This window comes from Rhinolophus sinicus, linkage group LG06 (genome assembly GCF_036562045.2).
Source record: "Rhinolophus sinicus isolate RSC01 linkage group LG06, ASM3656204v1, whole genome shotgun sequence".
Taxonomy (NCBI): Eukaryota; Metazoa; Chordata; class Mammalia; order Chiroptera; family Rhinolophidae; genus Rhinolophus; species Rhinolophus sinicus.
The window spans coordinates 152430269-152455292 of NC_133756.1; the positions used below are offsets into that span (position 1 = coordinate 152430269).

General features: G+C 51.3%; 1 long non-coding RNA gene across 6 annotated transcripts in view; it reads left to right on the forward strand.

Moving 5' to 3' along the window:
• LOC109455113 (uncharacterized) overlaps positions 1-25024 on the forward strand; it is a 69373-nt gene that overhangs the window by 22115 nt on the left and 22234 nt on the right. For all 6 annotated transcript variants that reach the window (XR_012497577.1, XR_012497580.1, XR_012497576.1 and 3 more), the window contains one exon: positions 23984-24071. This is a non-coding gene — a long non-coding RNA (uncharacterized LOC109455113). The remainder of the gene's footprint in view (positions 1-23983; positions 24072-25024) is intronic.

A 25024-nucleotide genomic window follows, 5' to 3' on the forward strand; every position in this document is an offset into this window, starting at 1 on the left:
CGGGCCTGGCTCTGGGGCTGAGGGGTGAAGTGGAGGCATTGAGCATCTCTATAACAGGGATGGGGGAAGGGGTTGATGGGTGTTGCTGCCTCCCATGACCTCATAGATTTTCAAACATGGTTGTATATCAGAATCAACTTAAAATGTAGATTTTTTTTTCAGACCCCATTATCAAGGGAAATTCCTAACCCAAAAGATCAGGGCATCCGAATCTTTAGCAAGTAATTAATGTATTGGCCATAGAAAATTTCAGAATGAGAGTGGAGCTGAGAGCATTTCCTGAGGCCAGACTTTTTCCTCATCTCTCCAGGGTGAGGCACCTGGTCCAAGCCATAATGCCACACTGCCTCGCCTTTTTATCATCTCACTTGAATGACTCCTGTGATGAAGGCCTCACTCCCTCTGAGGGAGCCCCTTGTGTTTTAAGAGGAAAGATGCCTTCCTGTACCTTCCAGCTGCGGGTCCTTGCTCCAGCTCTTAGCATAAAAATGAATCTGTGGAGATTCCACATCCAATGGAGAGCCCTTGAGGTATTCATGACAGTTCTCATTTCCTACTGGGTGTTCTCTGGGCTAAAAATCCCCAGCCCCCTCACCAGGCAATGTCTCTCTCAGTGTCAGATCCCAGGAGTGGACTCTACTCAGACTATAGTTTGGACCCTGTAAGACCTAGCAGAGTAATCACCTCCCTCCTTCTGGACACTCCACCCCTATTAATGTGGCCGTTGGCCTCTTGTGTTAGCCCCATCACACTGTGGATAGAATCCTCTAAGTCTGAGCCCCAGCCTGGATTCTTATTCTCCTTCCTCTTGCCATAACTGCTCCACCGGGAAGAGGAGCTTCTTCAAGGGCCTGGGAACTCCAGAGCTTTCTCTTCCATGTTGAAAAACACAAAGTGTAGGATGTTCTCCAGGCACCTGGGAAAACATAAGAGTTTGCTGCCCTTTTGGATTGGCCACCTCTGAGGTCAAGACTGGACCCAGATTCTGCTGCCCTTCATGGAGAAGCCACCATAATGTAATAGGAAGTTCATAGCCTTCGGGTCAGGCGGGCTTGGGTTCAAATCCCAGCTCTACCAGCTGCACCTCAGTTCCTTCGTCTGTAAATAATACCCACCTCCTGGGTTGTGCTGAGGATTCCAGATAAAGTGTCAAGCAGCTCACCCAGGGCCTGGCACATAGTAGGTGCACTGTAAGTCTAATTTCTTCTCGTCTTGTCCCGAGGAACTTGGTGCTTTTCTCCCTCCTTTTTTCCCCCATCAAATCTCAATTCTAACCCCTAATGCTGAAGAGCCTTATTAAGTAAACAGTCCCGAGGCTGTAGTCAAATCTTGGGGCTGGAGTGGAGGAGGGAAAGAAATGTGCCCCCATGTGGCTTGTGTGACCTGGGACAAGCCCGTCTTGGGTCCCTCGTCTCAGACCTGCGAATGGCAGACCAGGAAGCTGCGCGAAAGCCCCTTGCAGCTCTGCCCATCGGGTTTCCCCACAAGCCACCTAGTCCTTTGTGACCCTGGGTCCTGGAAGGGCATCAGACAGATGTAGAAATCATCTAACAAGCTAAGGGTGGACCATTCATCCTTGCCACTCAGCCGGGATGCGTCCCCTCCTTCATCCCTCGGGCATCCAGCAGCCCTTCCTCTGTTGGAAAACTCCAGAACATGGATATGAGAAATAAAGGGTCTTTCACCTCAAAACACTAACAGGCCAGCAGGGTGGACAGACGAGTAAACAAGTAACTGTACTCCAGGCAGATAGGAGCTGTGCTAGAAATGAGATACACAGAAAGTGCGGGCTGCCCAGAGCCGGAAACTGACCGTACTGCCGGGAAGGATGGGCGGCAGTTCAGAAAAGCTAGTGAAAAGTGAACACTGGAGCTCAGGCTTGAAGGACGGGTGGGTGTTTGCCTGGTGGACAAGGGTGGAGGGGCTCCCAGGCCAAGAGCACAGCTTAGGCAAAGAGACCGGAAAGTCGAATTAGTTGAGGATGACCTAAGAGTTCAGCAAAGCTTGAGGAAGTGGCTGGAAATCAAGAGTGGAGGCGGGGAGACCAGTTGGGAGTCTACTGCGGTGATCCAGACTGGAGGCCATAGGGACAGACACTAAACAGCACCTCAGTGCCTGCTAGGCAATTTGGGGACACCGAGACTAGCCACATGTGGGTCCTCCTCTCCAGGGACTGACCATCCGGCCGGCCATTCACTCATCAATAAATATTTACTGAGCGCCTATACGGTACCAGACACTGTGTTAAGCAGGAAACTTCTCCTGGAAGGAGAAAAGGCCTGTTGCCCAATATACTCATTTCCTAGAACTATTGTAAGAAAATACCGTGAACTGAGTGGATTAAAACAACAGAAATTTACTTTCTCATAATCCTGGAAGTCTGAAATCAAGGTGTCAGTGGGGCCGTGCTCCCTCTGAGACGTGGGTAGAGCCCACCTTGCATCGTCCCAGCTTCTGGTGGCGCCGTTAATCCCGGGCATTTGTTGGCTTGCAGCTGCGTCACTCCAGTCTCTGTCTCTTGTCACGTGGTGTTCTCCATGTGTGTCCATCTCTGTGTCTCCCCTCTTATAAAGACACCAGTCATATTGGATCAGGGCCCACCCTAACTGAGTATGACTTCCTTTTAACTTATTACATCTGCAAAAACCCAATTTCCAAATAAGGTCACGTTTACAGGAAACGGGGGTTAGGACCGCCACATCTTTTGGAGAAGGGACACAGTTCAACCCACAACACCAAGTAACCACAATGCACTGTGGCAACCGCCTTAGAGGCGCTGAGGACACGCTGTGGGAATTCAGACTAAAGAGAGCCCTTGCCGGAGGGGGACTCCAGAGTGGTTTCCTGGAGGAGAAGGCCTGTCGGCCATACAGTGGTAGGTAGGTAGGTAGGTAGGTAGACATGCAGCTATGAAGCGGCACCCCAGGCCCAGAATGGTGCAATGTGAAAGCACAGGGGAGGGAACTGCAGGGCGGGAATTGTGTGACTCCAGTTATAAGCAGTACCCAGTAAGTCCTCTCTCTCACCCTCTGCCTGCCTGCCCCTCACATCTTGTGCAGCCCAAACTCACCCCAGTTCCTTCCTTGCTCTTGGGGTTGGTGGGGTTTGGAGGAAAACTGCTGCCTGGGTCATCAGGACACCCCTAGTCGTGTCTAAACCTGGATTTGTTTTTCGTGAGCTGCAGTTAGAAGAAAAAACAACTCTGTATTTATCAAGCAGCAAACCAGTAGGAAATTATAACCTTTTAAAATAAATATGTATCTAATTATAGGAAAGCACAGTTTACTTTTGCAGCACGGTCAGGATTTCCCCTCCCTGTTGGCTGAGTCTACAGATAATGTTCCACCACCCTCCCCCCAAATTTCATTGGGCATTAACCTCAAAAATACCATCTCTGCTGGCCTCTCAGCAGGGAGCCAGGCTGTTCTGAAATGCCCCAGCAGCTTGAGAGGAGCCTGCATCGCTGGGTTTTCCCTTCAGAGCCAGAGGCCCGGCATTTGGTTAGCTCCCAACCACGAAGCCACCGCCCCCTCCCCCACCCCCAATGTCTGGCCTGCCCACAGGTCTCTGCCCAGCATGATTTTCTATGGTTGGCAGTTTTCTCCCTTGCCAAAATGTCAGAAGTCCCAGAGCAGAACTGAGCCATCTTGGGGGAGGCACTAATGTGGGGACTCATCTCAGGCCCGGTGATCCCTCCATGCCGGCATTCCTTTAAGGCCACAGTTACTGAGCACAGAATGTCATGTCCACCTGCACCATAAAGGAGTAAATGTGAGTGACGTCCACAAAACGCCAAGTGGAGCCTGGGCATATTTCAGTGCTAATGCGTGGTAACTTACTGCTTATGGACAGCATGCAATTACTACCTAGGAGGTAATTCTTCAGCACATTTTTATTAAGCACCTATTATGTGCCAGGTACTGCTATTCGCCTGGCTCACTTCCTCACCTGCTTCAGTCTTTGCTAGAATTTCACCTTCTTACGGGGGCCTCCGCTGCCTACCCTATTTAATACCTGTCCTCTCTTCCCCTACTCTGGGCTTGCCCACCCTCCTTCACTCTGCTTGCACTTAACACCTTCTAATATACTAGGTGACTTACCTTTTGTCTATTGTTTTTGTTCCCCAACTAGAAGGTAAGATCCATGACCAAGGGGTGAGGGTGGGGTTCTTTGTTTTGTTTACTGCTGTGGCCCCTCTAGGTCAAAGCCAAACTCATAGTAAGTGCTCAGTTAGTATTTGTTGACTTGCACTAAGGTCATTGTTTTTGGATACAAACAATCCAGGTAAAATTCCCACTCCTCACTATCTGTGTGACATTAGGCTTGTGACATAACCTCGCTGCACCTCACTCCCTGCTTCTGTAAAGTAGTGTTCATGGGCTCCAAGGAGTGTGAGGCCCGTGGAGCCCAGAACAGTGGCTGGCACAAACACGCCTCTCAGTCGCTGGTGGGCAGGCTGCTGAGGAGCAGGTCTGCAGTGGGAATTCCATGGTTCGTGGAGGCCTCGAGGGTCAGGGAGGCCTGGGTTTGACTGCTGGGGCTGCCACTTCCTTGCTCCGTGACCGTAAGCAAATCACTTAACCTCTCTGAGCCTCAGTTTCCTGCTGGTAAAATGGGGCTCAGACAGCACATCTGTCACCTCAGAGTCATTGCGACATGGTATGAGGCACAGTGCCTGGCCCAGAGTCGGCATCTGGGACTTACTGGCTCCTCTTTTCTCTCCTTCCAGAGGACCTGCCAAGACCCAGAGGCCTGGGGCAGGGGGAGGGGCAGGGCCAGGGAACCCTGTCAGGCGGAAGGGCCTTTGGCCTCCTCCCCACTCGCACTCCAATCTGGGCCTGTAGGATGTGCTGGGATATTCCCACCTCCCCAAATCAGCCCCCACAGCAACCCCACAGCCTCATCTCCCCTGAGACACCATCTCTCTGCTCACTTTGGCACTAATGGGCCCTGCACGCCTCCGACATGAGATGATGGCTCCCCCCAGGGCCCACAGCAAGTGCCGGAGGAAGTCTCCTGGGAAATGGATGGCTCTCCCAGGATTGGGGGTGGGGGTGTTGCCTTCCAGGGTTCTGTGGATGCCTTTCTGCCTGTGAGCAGAGGAGGATGGGAGGGGCTGCTGCTTGGAGCTGCAGCTGCCCATCAAGGACGTGGGGGGGCTGTGCTGGGTGGGAATCAGAACTGGGAGGTAGCCATGGCAACCACTCCTGACACTTCAAAACAGGAGATGCCCCTCTACCTTCTGTGTCTAGATGAGGCTCAGAGAGGGCCAGGGAGGCCAAGCTCAGCCACTGCCCTGCCTTTCTTACCTAAAGGGGCTGTCTCTCTTGAGAACAGTCCTGCATTGCCATCTCCGCCGCCATCACTAGCACAGAGTCAGGTTCTTCAGCAATGTGGGGAGCGGGAGGGGAGGTGATGCCACTGCACATGCTGTGTGATAGCTGAAAACTTACAATCCTAAAGGGGCCGGGACGTGCCAGTCGCCCCATGGGCCTATGTCTGGCTTCCCCATCACCGCGGCTTGGTGGGTACTGACTTGAACATGTCCCAGAGCAAGCCCACTCTGGAGACGGTGTATTTCGGAGTTCCAGGGCCCTCTTAGTCTGGGCGATGTCAGGAAATAACAGAGGCCAGGACGGTAGGTACACACGGGCCACGTCTGGTGGGGGACACACAGGCTTCACACCTGCCTGTCACACTGGGCAGCCAGGGCCGGACACCAAAGCACCAGGTTCACCCTTGGGGTTGCAGCAGTTGCCATATGTTGAGCTCCTCAGCTGGGCCTTCTGCCTGCACTGTCTCACCCAAGACCCAGGACAGCCTGTGCGGAAGGGACTATTGGGAGCCCCATTCCCCAGCCAGTAAAAGGAGGCTGTGTGAGGTCGGGTCACTTTCCAAGGACACACCCAAGCCGCAGAGCACTTTTAAAAGCCAACACAGGCTTCCTCCAAAGCCTGTTTCGCAGATGAAGAAACCAAGGCCCCCCAGCTAGTAAATATCAGAACTGACAGTCAGTCTCTGAGGCCAAGATCCTTTAGCTGGAGTCTGTGAACTTGGGTGGGAGAGAAATACAACCTTATGTTCACTCACCTCTAACCAAAATTGAACATTTCCTTCAAGTGTGAATGTAAGCAACACGCCACAGTTATATTAGCAGCACCCATGACTTTTCACCAATCGGAATCACAGATATTTTCATGTCACACGACAGTTGTGGCAGATATCTTGAAATACCATTTGTGCTCATCACTCCTTTGAAATTACAGCAGTTATTAGACCCGACTTGAGGTCTTGTAATTTAATGCATTACATAGTAAGAAGAACATACATACATCGCTATAGCCCAGTGTAAGATGTTTTGTCAGAGGCGTAGCAGACGTACTGGGACTATCACTGCCACTCAGGGTGGCATGTGGAGTCTCTGCTCCCGCTCCCCACATAAGAATGCAGGACATGGTGAGGCCAGAAAGGAACACCCATGGAGCCATGGATAGGGGAGTCATACCACTATAGTCTCGCTGGCGGCTGGGTTGGAGACACAGGAAGCAGGAGCCACACAATCCGCAATCTGCTGTCTGCTTCTCTGTGCCAACGAACCTCACGTGCTAACTGCAATCCGCTCTTGCCAGCCCAGCCACCATCTTCTTGCTAGCCCCCCATTTTCTGCTAGCGTAGCCACGGCAGTTATATTAGTGGCCAATGGCTCACTGGTTACAGCTGACGGCCAACTAGCCAGAGCTGATGGCCAGCCAATCACAGTTGATGGCCATTTACTACCTGAGCCAGCACCTTTCCACGTGAGGCCGAGAGCCTGGAAACTGCACTCCTGGCTCTGTCCCCACAATCACTTTGTGAGGTCTATAAATGTCTAATCACTATGTTGTTTTGTACACCTGAAACTAATAAAAACAAGATGTTTGGATAACTTTTTAAAAATATAATTTGCTTGTTTTATAATCTTGCATATTTTATGCATTTGAAAACATTGGTCTGAAAAGAGTCCACAATCTTTAACAAATCGTCATGGGGGGTCATGGCCTGGGAAAGGTTAAGATGCCCTGCCCGGAAGCCTGAGTTCCTCACCTGCTGGCTCACCTGCCTCTCAGGTGCTCAGCCGTGTGGGCCACCTTTCCTCCTCACGAGGAAGCAGAATGAGAACCTAGGACTAGCCTGGGGGGCTTGGCACATTTGGGTGGGGTGTGCCCCTCTTCCTATCTCCCGATCAGATTCTCACACACCTTTTCCCATCCCTCGGCCCTATAAGAGTTAAAATGCCAAATTCTCTGGAGAGCCCAATCTTCCCTTTTATAACCAAGTCAGGTTTGTGCAGATTTCTAGGCACCAATTATGGGCCAGCTCTTTTGGACCAATTAAAATGTGCAGGTGCAATAATGTCGGCATCAACACTCTGGGGTTATCTCAGCAGATATTTTTCATGAAATATTTATAAGAGACTCTGGAAATTTAACTCCTTCCATGGCAACGTCTCCACTCTCTGGCAGGGTGCGTCACCAGTACAGTCAGAGCCAGAAAAGGGGGAGGGTGGAGAGGTACACAGAATCCTGCAGTGAGGTGGGGGCTGGGGGCTGAGAAAGCTCAGGAGTGGGTTGAGGGGAACAGGACTTCTCTGAAGGTCTTTAAAAAAAACAAAGAATCTGTAGAATTAGACTAATCAAGAGCTGGTGTTCTAGAAAGAGCCCAGTGGGTTTCAGGGGACCCAGGTTTTAGTCTGGACTCTGCCATGCAGTTGCTGTGTGTGTGACCGCAGGCAAACGTTTGGTTGGCCTCTCAGTGTCGGCATTTAAAATGGGGAGAAATGCCTCCACCCTGCCCACCTCCCACAGGAATAAAATGGCAAAGTGAATGGGAGAGGCTTTGGAACAGGTTCAGTGCTGCCCACGGAGAGGGCTCTTCCATGACCAGGAGTGGGGTGTTGACCAGCCCTACCGCCCCCGTGCCTTGCGCTGTGCTTGGCGCCCAATGAGCGCGGAGTACATGTTTGTGGAATGAATGAGTGACCAGACTTGACCATTTTCTAGCTTTGTGACTAGCTGTGAATGTCTGTCAGCTTCAGTCTCTTCATCTGTGACAGAGGCTCCTGGTCCCAACCTCTCAGGGTTGTCCTGAGGATGAATGAAGACACTGTCTCTTTGTAAAGCAGAAAGACGCCCCCTGCTTACAGGGGCATTGTCTGTGGGGCTGGGTGAGCCCCTCGGGACCCTCCGAGCCTCCCTTGGAGGGTGTCCTAGAGCCAGCAGATACAGAGTCTGTCAGTGGGCTTGTGGTGGCTAATGGTAATAACCCCCCCCCCCAGCTTTTCATGCCCCCCTTTATCCTTGCCTTTGAGTGGTATCCTGCCACCGACTCTGGCTTGGCTCTGTCACTTGCTTTGGGCAGTGGAACAGCAGCAAACTTGATGCAAGCGGAGCTTGAAAAGGCACTTGTCTATTTGCTTGTCGCTCTTGCTCCTCTGCCTTTGTCATAAGAATGTGTCCACGCTGGCTTGCTGAAAGCATTCGAGAGACCTGTGGAGAAGAGGCAAGGTGTCCCAGACCAGCCCCCAGCCAAGGTCAGCAGAGCCATCTCCCTGCGCCTCACCACAGAGAATAGAAGAATCACCCCACCACACTGTAGATTGTGAGCAATGAATAACAAATGGCTATTGTTTTAAGCCACTCATTGTGGGGGTGGTTTGTTATGCAGCAATAGCTAACTGATACAGTGAGTATATCTCTGTATATACTCTCCTTGGAGAGATATAGCAGTAGAGATGTCCTCTTCACTGTGGGTCACGAGGCAGGGCTGCTGCCAAAACAGAAGCAATTTGTCTTCTCTGCCAATCGCTGGTGGATGGTGTGACCTCCACAGCCAGCAGTCCTGGGATCCCATCTCAGCTGTGTGACCTGCAGCTAGTTACGTAATCACTCTGTGCCTCAGTGTCCCCATCTACAAAAGCATAGTTCCTTTGCTGTTGGGTTGTAGTGAGGATTAGAAAAGATTTTGGATGTAAAGTGCATGGCACAGAAGGAGTGTTCGAAATGACATTTAAAGCTGTCGTTTATTTGTGGTGGTTGATGATCAATCCTTCCCCCCAAAAGCCTCTGTTTCTCTCCATCAGCCCAGATTGCCGGTAGCCTTTGCCAGGACACCTCCCCAGCAGAGGGAGACAAGCTAGAATCCAGAGCCACGTGCCATTGCACAAACACTGCGATTTTTGGCAAGCAGAGCCTGCCGGTCACGTAGGAACAAATGACACAGGTTTTAACCACCGCCAAAGCACTTTCACATCCACGCTTTATTCAGCCTCACAAGGATCCTGGGAGATGGTCAGGTGAGGGACTAGCAGCCCCATTTTACAGATGAGGACATTGAGGCTTAGAGCAGTTCCCTGACATGCAGGAGCTATGATTTGGTCCCTGGTTGTCTGCTCACGGAGGAGACCTGCCTGCTGTCCTGGGCCATTCAACCTCTCCTCCAGGGTCGAGTCTCAGCCTCGGAGATGCTAGAGCAAGTTTTGGGGCCCTTGAGTAAGGGGCTACACCCTTCCCTTCCAGAGTCCTGAAGGTACCCTCTGTGGGAATATGATTTTATTCCCTGAGTGGAGAGGTGTCACTTTCTCTCCCTGAGCCACTGGAATAGCTTAGGAATTATAGTGGGAGATTCCTGTAGTATTTAGCAGGATTTTTAAAATAAAAAGCAATTAGGCAGGGCCCTGCCTTTACACAGACTGTCCCCCTGACACAGGTGAGCCACCAATTACGAGGCTGGCCCGGTGGAGGTCTCTGCACTATGCTTGCCACCTGCTTCTCCAACCACACCCACAGCCTGGTTAGAGATGTAGCTGCCATCTCCCTGACTCTCCCCTCGCCTCCAGCTCACTGGGTGCAAACAGGATATGGCGCAGTTCTCACCAGTTTACGTATTTATTCACTTGTTTACTGGTTGCTTCTCTACTGAAATCCAACTCGGCCTCCTTTTCACCTCTTCTTCTCAAAAAGTTACGCCAGCAGAGGAGGCTGGACAGTTGTTATGGCTTCAGGAAGGTCCAAAACACAATTTAAACACAAAAGGAAAAACACAGTGCAACAATAATATTGAAGAACACTGTGGGAAAGAACTGCCCGTAAAACAGCTTTTATGGTGGCCAGTTCCCTTCCAGGGTGGGCAGACTATTAAATAGGTGTCGCCAGAGTGAATGTACCATTTTGCCGTCTGCTCTGTTCCCTCATTGTCCTATCGTAAGCATTTTCCTTGTTGCAACACGGTAAATTATGGTGTCTCTACCAGTAGACTTCTTGACAGTCAAGAAAAAGTGATTGTTACAAAGACCAGATATTTCCTGGAATGCAGTGATGAGGCAGCACCCTTTCTCATTCTGTGGTTTGTAAACATTGCAAACTGGCTCCCAGGACACAGCCAGGGTTTCTCAGGGCACCACCAGTACTCCTGGGCACAGCCAGACTTCCTGGACTTCTTAGGGTACCACCTGTCTTCCCGGACACAGCCAGGGTTTCTCAGGGCACCACCAGTACTCCTGGGCACAGCCAGACTTCCTGGACTTCTTAGGGTACCACTAGTTTCCCCGGGCACAGCTAGGGTTTCTCAGGGCACTGCCACTTTCTCTGGGAACAGCCACACTTCCTGGACACAGCCAGGGCTTCTCAGGGCACCACCACTCTCTGTGGGCACAGCCACACTTCCTGGACACAGCCAGGGCTCTCAGGGCACCACCACTCTCTCTGGGAACAGCCCGACTTCCTGGGCACAGCCAGGGTACCTTCAGGGCTCTACTACTCTCTCTGGGAACAGCCCGACTTCCTGGGCACAGCCAGGGTATCTTCAGGGCTCAGCCAGACCTCTCAGTGCACTGCCACTCTCTCTGTGCCTCTCAGGGTACCCTGCTGGAACAACAGCGACTCACAATCAAGGTGCTTACATATTCTCAATGGCGGCCAGTCAAGAGACAAAAGCAAATATCCCCCAGTTCCACTAACAACAGTTCCCAAACAAACAGTCAAGCGGTCCATTAAATTAGGGATGGAAGGCAATTCCCCATAGTCCATAGTCATTCACCAGGGCTGTCCTGGGGGTGAGGGATGACCTTGACCTCACCCTCATCTCCCACGGAGGACTCAGCAAGCGTTACCTCCTGGGACTATAAGTCCTGCATCCGGGCTGCCTGAGCAGGAACTTCCCCGGCCCACAGGGCTGCAACGACCTTCGCTTTCTCCGGCCTGTGCTGGTTGGGGAACCGTCCACATCTTTCCACCTCCCCACGGGACTCCACCACTCCGGCAGCTGCATGGCTTTTCCTGTGCTGGTGGGAGAACCGTCCACGTCCTCCCACCCCTCCACGGGGGTCCAGCTCTCCGGCAGCTGCTCCTCCTGGTCTTCCTGAGATTGAGTGTTCATGCACACAAACTGCTCCACCGTCCTTTGGAGAGCTTTGGCCGGCACCATACCCTGCTCGCTGCGCCATTTGTCGTGCGGGAGATCCTGCCGACTACGCCATGTGTCATGCGGGAGACCCTGCTCGCTGCGCCATTTGTCATGCGGGGAAGCCTGCGGGGCGGCCTGCGGGGTCTCTGGTCCCGCTCCCCATACAAGAACGCAGGATATGGTGAGGCCAAAAAGGAACACCCACGGAGCCATAGGTAGGGGAGTCATACCACTTTATTCTCTCTGGCGGCACTATACTCTCACTGGAGGCTGGATACACACTGTCCGCAAACCGCCATCCACGCTTGCCAGCCCAGCCGCCATCTTCTTGCTAGCCCCATCCTTCTTCTCTTTCTCTTCCTCCCTCCTCGTAGCCACAGCAGTTATATTGTGGCCAATGGCTCACTGGTTACAGCTGACGGCCAACTAGCCACAGCTGATGGCCATGCAATCACAGTTGGCCATTTACTACCTGAGCCAGCACCTGTCTATGTGAGGCCGAGAGCCTGGAAACTACTCTCTGGGGCTCCGCCCCCACATACATCATCATATCTGATCCCCATAACTGCCTGGAGATGATGGAATCATCATCATCATCATTTTGTGTCTGAAGATGAAGTAACTGAGGCTCAGGTTAGCTAAGTAGCTGCTTCAAATATGATACAGTGAGTGAGAATCAGAGAAACCTGCTTCTGAATCCCGCCGCTACCACCTGCTGTCTGACCTTGGCAACCTCTCTGAGGGTCCATGTCCTCACAGGCCCTGCAAATGCTGATAGATTCCAACCACTCATCCCCCTCCCCTCCCCGTGCGGTGAGCAAATAAGTGCTTCGCGAAGCAGCTGTTCAGACTCTGGGCAGGGAGCACTCTGCTGGCCTGAGTCACTGGGAGCACCTTGTCTGAGGTGGGCCCACCCTGGTGGTCAGCGTGGGCCTCTGATGGCTCCTCCCTCACCCTCCACTTCCGTTCCTCCTCCAATCCAGCCGCACCATCGCTGTGAAGAACAAGCCCACCTTCCTGCCTCCCTCCCTCCTCTGGCCACTGTCCTCGCAGCTTCAGCAGACACCCGCCCACATCGCATTGCCCTCCACACATCTCAGCTGTGGATCTCAGCTGACGGTCTGCCCTCAGCCCTTCATTGCTGAGAGAGCCGTCCCGGAGGCCGCCATACCTGAGGCCTCGACAGGAAGGTCCCCAGGAAAAAGAGGATGGAGCCAAGATACCGTGTATCCCTGAAAATAAGACCGAGCCGGACCTTATATTAATTTTTGCTCCAAAAGACACTTTAGAGCTGATGGTCCGGCTCGGTCTTATTTTCAGGGAAACACGGTAGGTGGGGGTAATGGCAGCGTGAGGGAGAGGAGGGGCAGATGGAGGGTGATTAAGACACAGAATTCCCGGGGCTTCACAGAAGATTGGGGGCAGGCAATGAGGGTGAGAGAGGAGCCTGTGAGGATCCCCCAAAGCTCGGTCTTGAGCCCCCAGAGGACTAGGGTTGGGTGAAGATGCTGAATTTGATTTCAGACACATTGCAGAAAGGAACAGAAGGGGCAGGTACCTAATTACCAAAGCTCGAGAAAGGTCTGGACTGAAGAGAGAGCCTGAGCCCCCTCTGCTAAGTGATGCCCGGAAGTGGGGGAGTGGGGAGGAAGTGGAGTTGGGGTGGAAGGAGGGGAGGAGACTCGCCTCATCTGGAAAACACTCTTGGGTCCTTTGTTCTCCTCTTTGGCCCCTCAGGTCACTGCAGCTCCCTCCTGCTGGCATAGATGGGACAGTAGGGTCCTTAATGACCATCCAGTCGGGGCTCCTCACCTCAGGACCTTCTTCGGTCAGAGAGCTCCTTAGCCTGTTTACCCATCAAAGGCAAACGATTTGGTTTTTGGCAACTGCCCATGTGCTTTTCTGCTTGCCAAGGCAGCCAGAGCTTTGAGAGGCCTGTCCAGATGTGAGCCCGAAGCCGCCCTTCCCCAAAGTCCAGGCTGAGCCTCTGTGAAGGGAGGCAGCGGCTCCTGGGGCCTGAGACGCAGGCGAGGTCTGCTTCTCCTGTCAGGAGGCAGGAGGCAGGAAGCTTGGGGACTCCTAACCCTGCTGGCAGACCTGGGGGTGGGAGCATCGGCCCCAGGAAGGTGACTTTTCTTCAGGCAAGAAAGGGGAACTTGGGGAGGGTGGGGGTGGGAAGAAGCAGAGAAGCCCTGGAAAAATGCTCACCTGAGCTGGCTCTCTGAGTTGCCTGAGCGCCTTGTCAAACCTCGGCCCCTGACCCTTCAGGACATCAGTTTGCTGCTCTGCAGAATTCACATATTAAATATTCTTTGAGTGACTTCCAGCTGACAGGCATACCTTAGCTGTTGGGCACATCCCAGGTAAGAGAACCCTGCCCTCTTAGCGCTTAGAGTCCAGTGAAAACAGGCATACGACTGCTTGCCCTGCTCGCTGGAATCCCCTGCGATCTTGTCCTGCTGCCTCATTGTACAGAGACGCAAACCTGGAGGGAAGTGGACTGGCCCAGGCTCACATAGCAAGTCCCTGAAGCCAGGCATCCTGGGTGCTCCCCTGCAGGGCTCCCGTTACCCCAGGCTGCTCATCGCAGTTAGAGGAGACGGAAACGCCTCTGTATCGGGCTTGTTAACCTTGTAAATGGAGGGAAAAGGTATGTTTGAAAGTCCTGGCAGGAGCCTGGCAAGGGGCTGTTGGCCTCTCGTCTAGGGTCCCTGCCCCTTCCCATCTCTGACAGTGTGGGTCAGGTCAGGCCTGGAGGTGATGGAGGCACGGTAGGTGGGGGGATGGGGTACTGCCTTCCAGCTCTGAGGGCCTCTGCTAGGAGCTGTAAAGGGAGGCTCAGACACCCCGGGCTGCGTCCCGGGGTTGGGGCTGAGCCCGGGTGTCTTTCAGGCCCTAGAGGGAACCTCACAGGCCAGGTCCTGGGAAACCTGTGACAGCGCTGAGAGCCGATCTCATAGGTTCTGTTATTAGTGAGACCATTAGCAGCACTTTTTTCCTACGATTGCATTTTTACAGCCCACAGGTCGTCTGGATAGACTTTTCCCTATTAAATCCGATGTTTTGGGAAAAAAGAGAGGGAGAGAAAGGAAAAAAAAAAAGGACTCATAATCATAACCATAAATCCTAAGTCACGTTCCTGTAAGCGGATGGCTTCCTGGCTCGCTGTTCGGAGGCAATGTGTGGGAAAGCTTGCTATAATGAGGTGACAGGGGAGGCTAGGTCTTCCCAGGGGGTGTCCTCCAGCAGCCTGATATTTCACACAGCCTTGCTTCTGGAGGACTTCCGCCTCCGGGAGGGGCAGAGCATTTATTGGCAGGCCAGGGGAGGCAGGGAAGGCCCACCAGGCAAAAGCAAAGCAGGAGAGAAGAGTGATGTTCATTGCCCCAAACCGCTCATGACTCCATGTAGAGGTGCAGCACGGTCCAGCACCCCCCAAGCCGAGGTTCTGCAGGGTTCTCACCCTTGTCCTGTGGATACCGAGGAAGCCTGGTGTTCCCATGGCCCATCACGCCTGCTTACGAGCCAGCATCCTTTATGGATGAGAGAACTTACATGGGCATGCGTGGGGGCTTCCAGGCTCTGCCAGCGGCACGTCTGTGATGCAACCAGCTCTCCTCTGAGCGTAAATAAATCGACTGCAGAAGGACTTAGGGAAACTCAAAAAGGAGAATTTGAAAGAAGGCTCTGGATAAACATAAAATATAAAGTGCTTTAGCACTTGAAAGAGGGAAGGGAGGAGAGGGATACTTAAATGTTTATGAGCAAGTGGCAGCTCCTACTACACAGACTTAAGGGAAAGGAAATGAGCACAGAGAGGTTCAGGGTCTTGCCCCAGGCCACACAGCAGCCCCACCTCCAAAGGCTCCTCTTCAAGCAGTCAGGGCTCATTCATCCTAGCAGCTTATTGGCAAGTTGTACTGAGCACTGCTGGGGACCAGGCCTTGACCTCGGGCCCGGCAACATAGAGGAAGAAGATAGACCCCTGCCCTCAGAAGTTCGTGGGACAGCGAGGGAGAAAGGCACAATAGCAATTTTGATGCCAGGTAAAGAGAAAGCCATGGTTTATTTTAGGAAACCCAAGTAATGGAAAGATGCCAGGAAAGAACCAGCAGATACCGGTTCTAATATCAACGCCTCCGTTACCAGCTGTGCAACTTTAAACACGTCACTTTTCCTCTCTGAGCTTCTGGGCTGCAGTTTCCTTCTCTGAAAATGGGACAACCTGGGGCTGACTTGAGGATTGCAAACTATGTATTTGTTTCAGGTGGGTCCCCGTAGGAAAGAGCTCACTCAAATTGGGTAACTTGAGGAGAGCTTGATACAGAGACTTTACAGAGATCTGGGTGGGATGTAAGGAAACCTCAAGGGACAGTGCCATGCCCTAGGTGACAGGGATCCCAGTTACCAGCCCCAGGCCTGTGTGGGAAGGGCCACCTGGCAGGAGCTGAGACCCTCAGTGCAGGGACGCAGTGGCCTCCCTTTACCATCCCAATGTTGGTCCCAGGCCTTCAGCATCCTGCTGCCCAGAAGACTGTGTGTCTCCCCTCCAGTGGGAGAGAAGCAGTGGCAGCCCAGGCCAACAATCAGCCTATGGGGGAGTCAGCATAGCTTCACGCTCTTGACCGCAGCCTCCCAGAAGGCAAGCTGCCGATGCAAAACCAAACACCCCAAGCTCTCACCACCAAGACCTGAAATTATCTTTTTCTATGCTGCATCTCTCTACCCCCTTTCTCTTCTTTCTGCTGTCTCTTTACCTCCCTTTCCACCTCCCGCCTCCTCCTTTCTCTCTTCTTTCTCTATCCTCTCCCCGTTCCCCCACTTCTGACCTTCCTTCACAGAACCAGTCTCCAGTCAGCATCGTCCTCACTTTGGACTTAATATTTGTGGCTTTGGCCCAAGGGAGGAGGGTTTGCGGTTAGTTGTTTAGGTTTTAGAGCCCCAGTCGCCCTGGGGGTGGGGTCACACAGAGGCTCTCAAGGGCTCCCTGGGTGGAGAGGCTTAGCGTTCTCTTTGCACCCAGAGTGATTGGCCAGCATCAGAGTCTGCCTGCCTGACAGCCTGGCCATCCAGGGATGATGGTCAGCTCTGGAAATGGAGCGGCTATTCCGTGTGTGCTGGGAAAGTGGGAGGCCTAGAGCAGAGGCACTATTTTAGGTGACCAATGATGAAGGACAAAGAAGGATGGAACCAACTCAGTGGAACCTAGCGTGTGCTGGCACGGGGCATGGGCTTTCACATATTTTATCTAATTCTCAAGTTGGCCCTACATGGTGCTCCCCATTTTATAACTATTCTCCCCCTTGGACAGATGAGGAGAGCACTAGGGAGGGCTGGCTAAGGGCTCATGTCTGTAACAGGTCCTGTGAGGAAGAGGGAACAGGTATAATACAAGTCAACAATTTTATGAGTCGGGCATCGACCGTGTGCCAGGCCCCGGGCTGTGATGAGACGGGCTGGTCTTGTCTCATACAATTCCAGAGAAGACAGCTGGAGGTCAGATCCCTGGGATGTCTGGGACTGGAGATGACTTAGGCACCTTCCGGAAGCTCAACCCCCCACACCCCCGCACAGATGGGCAACTGAGGCCCAGAGGGAAGAAGTGGCTTCCTCAAGCCCCACGAGTCTTCTTACTCTGCCTCGCGACATTGCATCTCCAGGATGTTTGTTCCGCTTCCAGGCTCCCCTGTTTTGAAGTTGATTTTTATTCCCTCGCTTAAACAATTAAGCTTTAATATGCCAAAAACAGATCATTATCCTCCTAAGGTTTAAAAAGTAAGATTACTATTTGTAACATAAGCAATTAGCTGCCTTCTGGTGTGTCCTTACTTCCCTCTTCCCCAAAGGACTGAGCTTTGGGGTGGGGGAGCAGCAGAAGGCCCAGCAGTTAGGAGTGCTGGGTGGAAGCTGTTGCTTCAGAGCAGGCAATGGGGTTGCTGGAATCTTGGGAGCTGCAAATGCTCCAGGAAGGGAGGGCAGGAGGCTGAGGTTGGTTGTGGGGGGTCATGCAGATGTGGAAAATTCCTAGTCAGGGATGCTGGCATGGTTCTGACAGACCTGGAACATTCCTCTCCACACTGCTCCCTGAGCCATCTCACTGCCCTGGTGAAATAAAAATGACCACCCACCTCCAGGGATGGTGAGTGTGTGGGTCAGCTGCAGCAACCTAGGAGCTCTTCCTACAGAGGACCTCTAAGGGGTCCACGTGCGCTCTGCATTTGAATGGGGGCGTTTGGATTTTTTTCATTGTTCTGGAAGGAGGGTCCATAGATTTCATCAGATTATTTTTTAATGGCAGAAAGAAGGAAGACTGATTTGTTTTTTGTTTCTTTTGTTATGACATATACCTACATAAGATGTATATTTATATACATAAATACATATATAAAGTGTATGTGTATAATGTAAAGAATAATGGAACAAATGCTTGAGTACCAATCCTCCCAATTGAGAAACAGGACCCTGGTTGCCTTCCCTGATTGTTTCTCCCTCCTCCCCCAAGGTTTTCAAATCCCGATTTTTAAAAAATGACTATTCACTTTCTTCATAGTTTTCCCACCGATGAACCAATTCCTAAACAACGTATTATTTAGTTGCGCTTGTTTTTGAACGTTTAATGGACTGGTACTGTTTAAGTATTCGGACTTGGATCCCAAGCACCATAGGACATTGTTTTGAGATCCATCCCTGTCGACTGTGAATCTGAGGTTTGTTCCTTTCCTCTGCTCTGCAGTCTTGCTTTACACAGCTCAACCACAGCTCACTGGTTCCGGACATCGGGGCTGTTTCCAGGGTTTGACTTTTATGCACAATATTCTGTGGACCTTCTTTTATCCATGTGGAAGAGTTTCTATGAGGAAAATAACTGGGAGGGAGATTGTTGGGTGATGGCGTGTGTGTACATTCAGCTGTACCGGACAGTGCCAAACCATTTTCCAGTGTGTTTCTACCAATTTACACTCCCATCGGCAGTGGATGACATTTCCAGTGTCACCACAGCTCACCAGTGTGGATATTTTCAGGCGTTCCCACTTCTGCCAGTCTGGTGTGGGTGTGGATTGGTGCTGTTACTAAATTTGCATTTCTTTGATGATTAGCAAGATTGAGCATTTTTTAATGTTTATTGGCCATTAGGGCTTCCTTTCTGTAAAGTGCAGTTCAAGTCTAATAGCCATTCTTCTATTGAATTGTATATTATTTTATTGGTTGATTCACATAGGGTCTTTGTTTGTTTTGTTTTAATATATTCTAGACAGCAATTCTTTGTAGTTATATGAGTTGCAAATATCTTTTCTTTGAACTTGGATTTATCGCGGTTTCAAAGGGTCCACGACCCCAGGAATAATTGGCAACCGCTTACATTAGAGGTTCCATAAACAGGAAGCCCAAGAGCCAGAAAACCCCAAACTTCTGTTAAGCGCAATGATATTGCAGCAAATGGAACCAGAAATCAAGAATGTCACATTAAAAGTCAAGATTCGTCGCTTCTTTTGAAATACCAGACTGTCTGTCCCTGAAGCTCCTGCATCGTGGGGCTGCCAGCTGGAGACACGGCGGGCGCTCGCCTTCACCCCAGGCCCTGCTGCTTCCCAGACACCGAGGGTCCCTTGCCACTTACCATCCTTGGACTGCGCTGATGTTTCCTTCCACTCACCTGTTTTGTTGTGTGTGTCACCTCTAGGCATTTGCGTGTTGTTAGCACCCCATCCCTCTGCACCCCATCATGTATGCAGAGCGCTGTCTACTCCCGTGCTTGTCATAATTTCTGTTGTCACATGGATGCTTCTGGTAGGGCTACCACTAAGAGCTGGTCTCAGTCACTAAGTCCTAAGCCAGAGGAAATTTCACCAGCTTTTCTGAGTGGGTTAGATCAAGGCCTGTGAGGACCTGACTCCTGAAGGTGCACAGAATTGAGCCCCTGAAAGCACCTCTTCCGTGGCAAGTGCTCAGAGAGGCCATCGTTTGTTTGGCAGCACCGGTGGTGACCAGTCAAGCTTTGAGGCATCTTCAGAAAGAGCTCGTCATCCCTTTTGATCTCCAGAAGGAGAGGAGAGAGCTAGAGTCAGAGATATTTGGTTTCCTGTTTATCTGGGAATACTTCAATTTGCATCTCATTTACATCCATTAGTGTGCTGAATCTTAAGGTCCAAACTCTGGGTGTCTGAGATTAAAAAAAAAAAAAAAAGATACAACCTGCTACAACTGGATTCACACCTGACACGTGAGGTTTGACAGGCCTGAAGCCAAGAGGCTCTTTTAGGCAGCTCATTTCTTGAGCACTTACTATGTACCAGCTGCTATGGTAGGAACTCCATGTATAGTGTCTTATTTTAGCATTTAACACCATTCCACGTGGCGTAGCGACTCATTCTGCATTTTCAGATGCAGAAATGGGAACTTGCCCAGGTTACCTAGCATGGAAAGGTAACATAGTGGTTACCCACTCAGGCACTGGAGTTGGACAGGTCTGCCTGAGGATCCCAGCGCTGACCCTTGTCATCTGGGGGGACCTGGACAAATTATTAGGTTGGTGCAAAAGTAATTGCGATTTCAAAGGTTAGAAATAATTGCAAAAACCGCAACTACTTTTTTACCAAGGTAATACTTGCAGTTTCAGAGCTTCAGCCTTCCCATTGATAAAATGGGAATAATAGCAGGGTAATCTGTTAAAGTTTGTGTAAGGATACACCAAACCTTGTGGTAAAACACTTAGCGCCAGGCTCCCACAGAACTGAGATGAGAGGGAGTGAGGGTTAAAAGTCAGTCTCATCCTTGCTTCCCTGGGGCCAACCATGCGTCCCACTACTGCTCTCTTTCCCCATTAGCCACAAGCACAAAATATCAGCTTCCTGCCCTAACCTGCCAGGTGCCAACCCCTTCTCCTCACCCCCCCCCCCCATCAGAGTCCCATTGCCCTAACAGGGACACGCAGATGGCTGTGGGCTGGGCGGGCTGGTGTGTTTTCATCGCACGGGGATGCCACTTGTGGGAGGCCTTGTGGTGGAGGTATTTTCCCCTGCTGTTAGTCACTGCCTGTCCTCATGGGAGAAAAGCTGGGCAGAGTCAGCGTTCCAGCTTCTCCCAGTATTTTCTGGTATTTTTTCCTTCCTCTCTTTCCGAGCTGTTGTGCCATCAGCCTGAGGCCATTAGTGAGGAGGTGGCTGAGGTGCCCATATTCCTATAAATAGAGTGGATAGGACCTGCTGGATGGGGCTGTGAGGATGCAGAACTTCCTGAGTTGTTCCAGATGAATCTAGAAACTGGTCACAGTAAAGCCTTTTCCTGTCTTTCTCCTCTGCTTCCTGGCAGGCTGGGTTGCTTTCAGTTCCCTGAACCGCCTCTCCCAGGAGAGAGTGGAGATGAACAGGGCCTTTGGGAATCAGGCCTCCTGGGTCTCAGCCCTTGTTCTGTCATTCACTAGCTGTGTGTCCTTGGAGAAGTGATTGAACTTCTCTGTGCTTATTCTTATCCATGAAATGCACATCACAGGAATAAATAGCAGGTGGTTGTGTGCATTTAATGGATCCATGGGTAACACTTAGAACAGGGTCCTGAGTGGAGTGAGCCCTTGTTGGCTGAGACCGTTGTAGAGTGCAGTGTTGTGCAAGAAGCATGGGCTGTAACCTGGGTTCAAATCCCAGTCCCTCCACTGAGTCACCTTGTGACCTTTGGTGACCCTCTGAGCCTCATTGGAGCCTCGTCTGGGTTGCCTACCCTGAAGGGTGGTTACAGAAACTGCTTCATGGCTGTGTGACCTGTGCAGTCCCACAGGGCCCCATGCTCAGAAGGGTCCCGACGCTCTCCTGTGGCCATCTTAAAATCTCTGTACTTTTGGAACCAACACTAATACCTTCCTCGTCATTTAGCACTGGGTCCTGCGATCATGTTGCGTGTTTCTCTCTCCCATCTTGTACCTCTGCCTGTGTACAGACCCGTTATTGGCTCATTAGGAGCCACCCATGTGCAGAATTTGGGGGGCTCCTTCTGGCTCTCCCTCCCCAGCAGTGGCTGGATCCTCCCTGGGTTTACCAGGCTCTGGGACCCCAGGGCACAGGGCGGATTGCCCGCCATGGGTAGCCCCTGTCGCTGTTCTCAGGAGAAACTTTTTGGCTTGGAATTCTGACCTTGGAGTGGGTTGATTTAGGCTATTTGCTGCTGTGGAACTGACCATACATTTTTCTGTATATTAGGTGATTTCAAGGGAAAAGAACGACAATTTTAATAGCAACAATTAAAACCATAAAATCCCGTAACTGGTGCCTTAGTCCTGCTTTACACCTGGGTTTATAGGACAGTCAGGGGTCACCCAGCTCACTGCTGCCTCCCCAGCACTGGGTTAGAGGAGCTGTGTAGAGGGGAAGGGGGAGCGGAGAGACTGGGTAGGGGAGCTCATCAGAGTGTGTCCTCCCTACAGCAGCTCTTCAGATCTACACATTTTGCATAATAGCTGGTCTTCATCTTTACACTGGAATATAGTCTTTAATGATAATTATTAATTGTTTCGTAGCCAGTTCATTCTCATGGTTGAAAATCCAAAAGGCACAAAGGGATATAGAGTGAAAAGACTCCCTCTATGCTTGTTCTCCCTCCTGGAGGCAACCAATGTTCTCAGTTTTCCCTGTGCTTCCCAGGGATAGTTTCTTCACATTCCAGAAGAAATTGTGATTAGATTATATATTTGTATATTTCCCCCCTTCTGATACAAATGGCCGCATACAATGCCCACTGGCTGTGCCTGGCTTTTTCACGGTGTGTCTTGGAGACAGACCCTTATCCAACCATATTGAGTTTCTTTGTTCCTTTACACGGCTGCACAGTAGTCTGTTTAGAGAGGCCCCCTAATGTATTTAACCAGCCCCCTATTGATGCGTGCGCAGGTTGTTTTCCGTTCTTTAGAGGCGCGAGTCTAACACATTCTATTCTCCCTCACCCTGCTGTTGAAGTGCTTACTTAAAGGGACAGCGATGCCAGTTCCCTTGCAAGCTCTGCCTAGTCATTCCGCTTTCCTTACCCACCATCAGTCACAGCTCCACGTGATTTCCAGATACGCTTCTTGAAGACACAGGCCCTCTTCTCTTCCCCATTCTTCTCTTGTACCCTCCCTTCCCTTCTTCCAGAAGCCTCCAGGAATCCCCTTTGACTCCTCCCTCAACTCCCACATCCAGAACACATCTTACTCCCACAGCCCACCCCTGCCCACCTCTCTCCCTCCTCACTTCCGCCTTCTTAAGCTGACGCTCCACCCTGTTGGGCGGGGACCATGGGAGTACCTCCCCTCCTGTTGATGGACACCCCATCAAGCCCCTCCTCTCCCTACAGCCCTTCCATGGCCACCTGGTGCTCAGTCGATAGAACCCCAGATCCTCACCCTGCCCAGCCCCATCTCCTGCCATCCACCCCCCCACTTATTATTCTATAACCACTCATGGAGCTCCTTCCTGTATCTGAGCATTTGCATACACTGTGCCTTCTGCCTTGAGCTCCGTCCCCACCCCAGACACCCTCTTTCACCCACTTAATGCAAGTCTCGGCTTAAATGGCACTTCCTTGGGAGGCCTGCCCTGACCTCCCATCGGAAAGCAGCCGTCCACCCATGGCTCTAGCACCTGCCTCGTTCGTTTCCTTACATCATTCATTACTATGTGTGATTACGTATTTACTTATGTGTGTGTTTGTTTAACGTCTGTTTTTCCCACTAGATTATAAGCTGCCTGAGGGAAAGGTGTATATCTTCTTTGCTACCATGTCTCTTGGTCTTAGTATGGGGCCTGATCAGCCTTTGTCAAATGAATGAATGTTTTTGAGCCCTTGTTCGTAGCCGGGCGTTGTGCTCAGTGCTGGGCATGCAAAGTACGATAGGCCCTCCCGAAGGGCCCAAATGGATGCCGGAGGGATGTGCACCTTCCTGGTAATATGACCCAACGAGAAAGAGCTAACTTGGCCACAGGAAGTCTAAAAGGATGAGGGGCATTTCGCCAGAGAGGAAGATGGGTAAGGCAATTGCAGGAGGAATGAGCAAAGGCCTAGAGACATTAGTGTCACAGCCTGTTTAGGGAAAGGGTGTAAACCCAGTGAAACTGAAACACAGGCGTGTGGTGAGACAGGAAGCGATGAGCTGGGACATTTCACTGAGGTCCTACTGTGATGGGTCAGAGTGTTGGAATATTTTTGCTGTTTTCTATTTCTTTGTATCCCTAACCCTTTTCTCACGCTGGGCATAGGGAGGAAGGTCAGTGAAAAATACTCGATGTAAACTATGACACTAGATGTTACCTCTGTTTTACAGAAGTAAAACCAGTGGTCCTAGATTCATAGGCGACTTCCACCTTCTTATTCACTTCTGTGATATGTATTGGAAGTTCCTCGTATTCGTGGGGGAAGCTAAGCTGCTGTAATAAAGAGGACCCCCCCCCTCCTCAAATCCAGTACCATAAAGAACAAAGAAAGTTCTTTCTCTTTTTTGTAATAATTCTGGTAAGTAAATCTCCTCACTCAGTCATCTGGAGACTCAGATTCCTTCCATCTCATTTCCACCATTCTCTAGGATGTTGCGGACATCTTCATGGGGAAAGCTGGATCTCATCTATGTCCTGGTCGTAGACAGGAGCGGAGGGGAAGAGAGCAAGGAAGAGGTAAGCCCATTGTCTCAACGGCTCTGTCTTGAAGGACACATCACTTCTGGGGATATCCTATTGGCAAGAATTTGACCTAATTGTCCAGAAGGGCAGAAAGTGTAGTTTAACTGGGCCGGCTAGGTGCCCACCTACAATTCCACTACGCGGAGGAAAACAAGAATAGAGTCTGGCGGACGAGTGACAGAGGAACCTACTGCAGCAGGCTCCAGGTCAGCAGCAGCAGGTAGCTGGAGGCTTAGCTGGTGGGTGACTCCAGGTGCCTTGGGCTTTCAGCACCACGAGCTTTGTCCCTGCTCCACGCTGCCAGGATGAGGCTGTTGGAATTCCCCAGACCTCCGTCTGCCCCTTTCTCTGAAAGATGCTCTCAGTGGTTGGGCCCCTCCTCAGCCCCTCTCCCGCCTTTCCTTCCTGGCTGGTGATGACTCTGAGCCAGACCTGCATCTTGGCCCTGCTGCTCAGTAAAACGTCTTGCTCAGCAAATAAGCATTGGGGTCCGTATCCTAACAGCCCGTCGGGACTATGTAATAGGAGAAACTCTTTTAAGTACTTGAGAAGTACCTTTAAGATATAGAAATGAGTCGCTAATTGTAAATCATTATTATCCAGTGATTAATACAGGCCCCTGCTATGGATTGATTGTTTGTGTCCCCCCAAATTCATATGTTGAGTCCTAACCCTGTGGTGATGGCATTCGGAGGTGGGGGGCTGTGGGAGGTGATTGGGCCATGAGGGCAAAGCCCTCATAAACGGGGCTAGAGCCCTTATCAATGAGGCCTGAGATCCCTTGCCCCTTCTCCCATGGGACGTTGGAGCTAGAAGGCACAGCCTAGGAACCAGGAAAGGGACTTCACTAGACACTGAATCTGCCAGCACCTTGCCCCTGGGCCCCACAGTCCCAGAACTGTGAGAGATAAACTTCCGTCGTTTATCAGCTATCCAGGCTGAGGTGT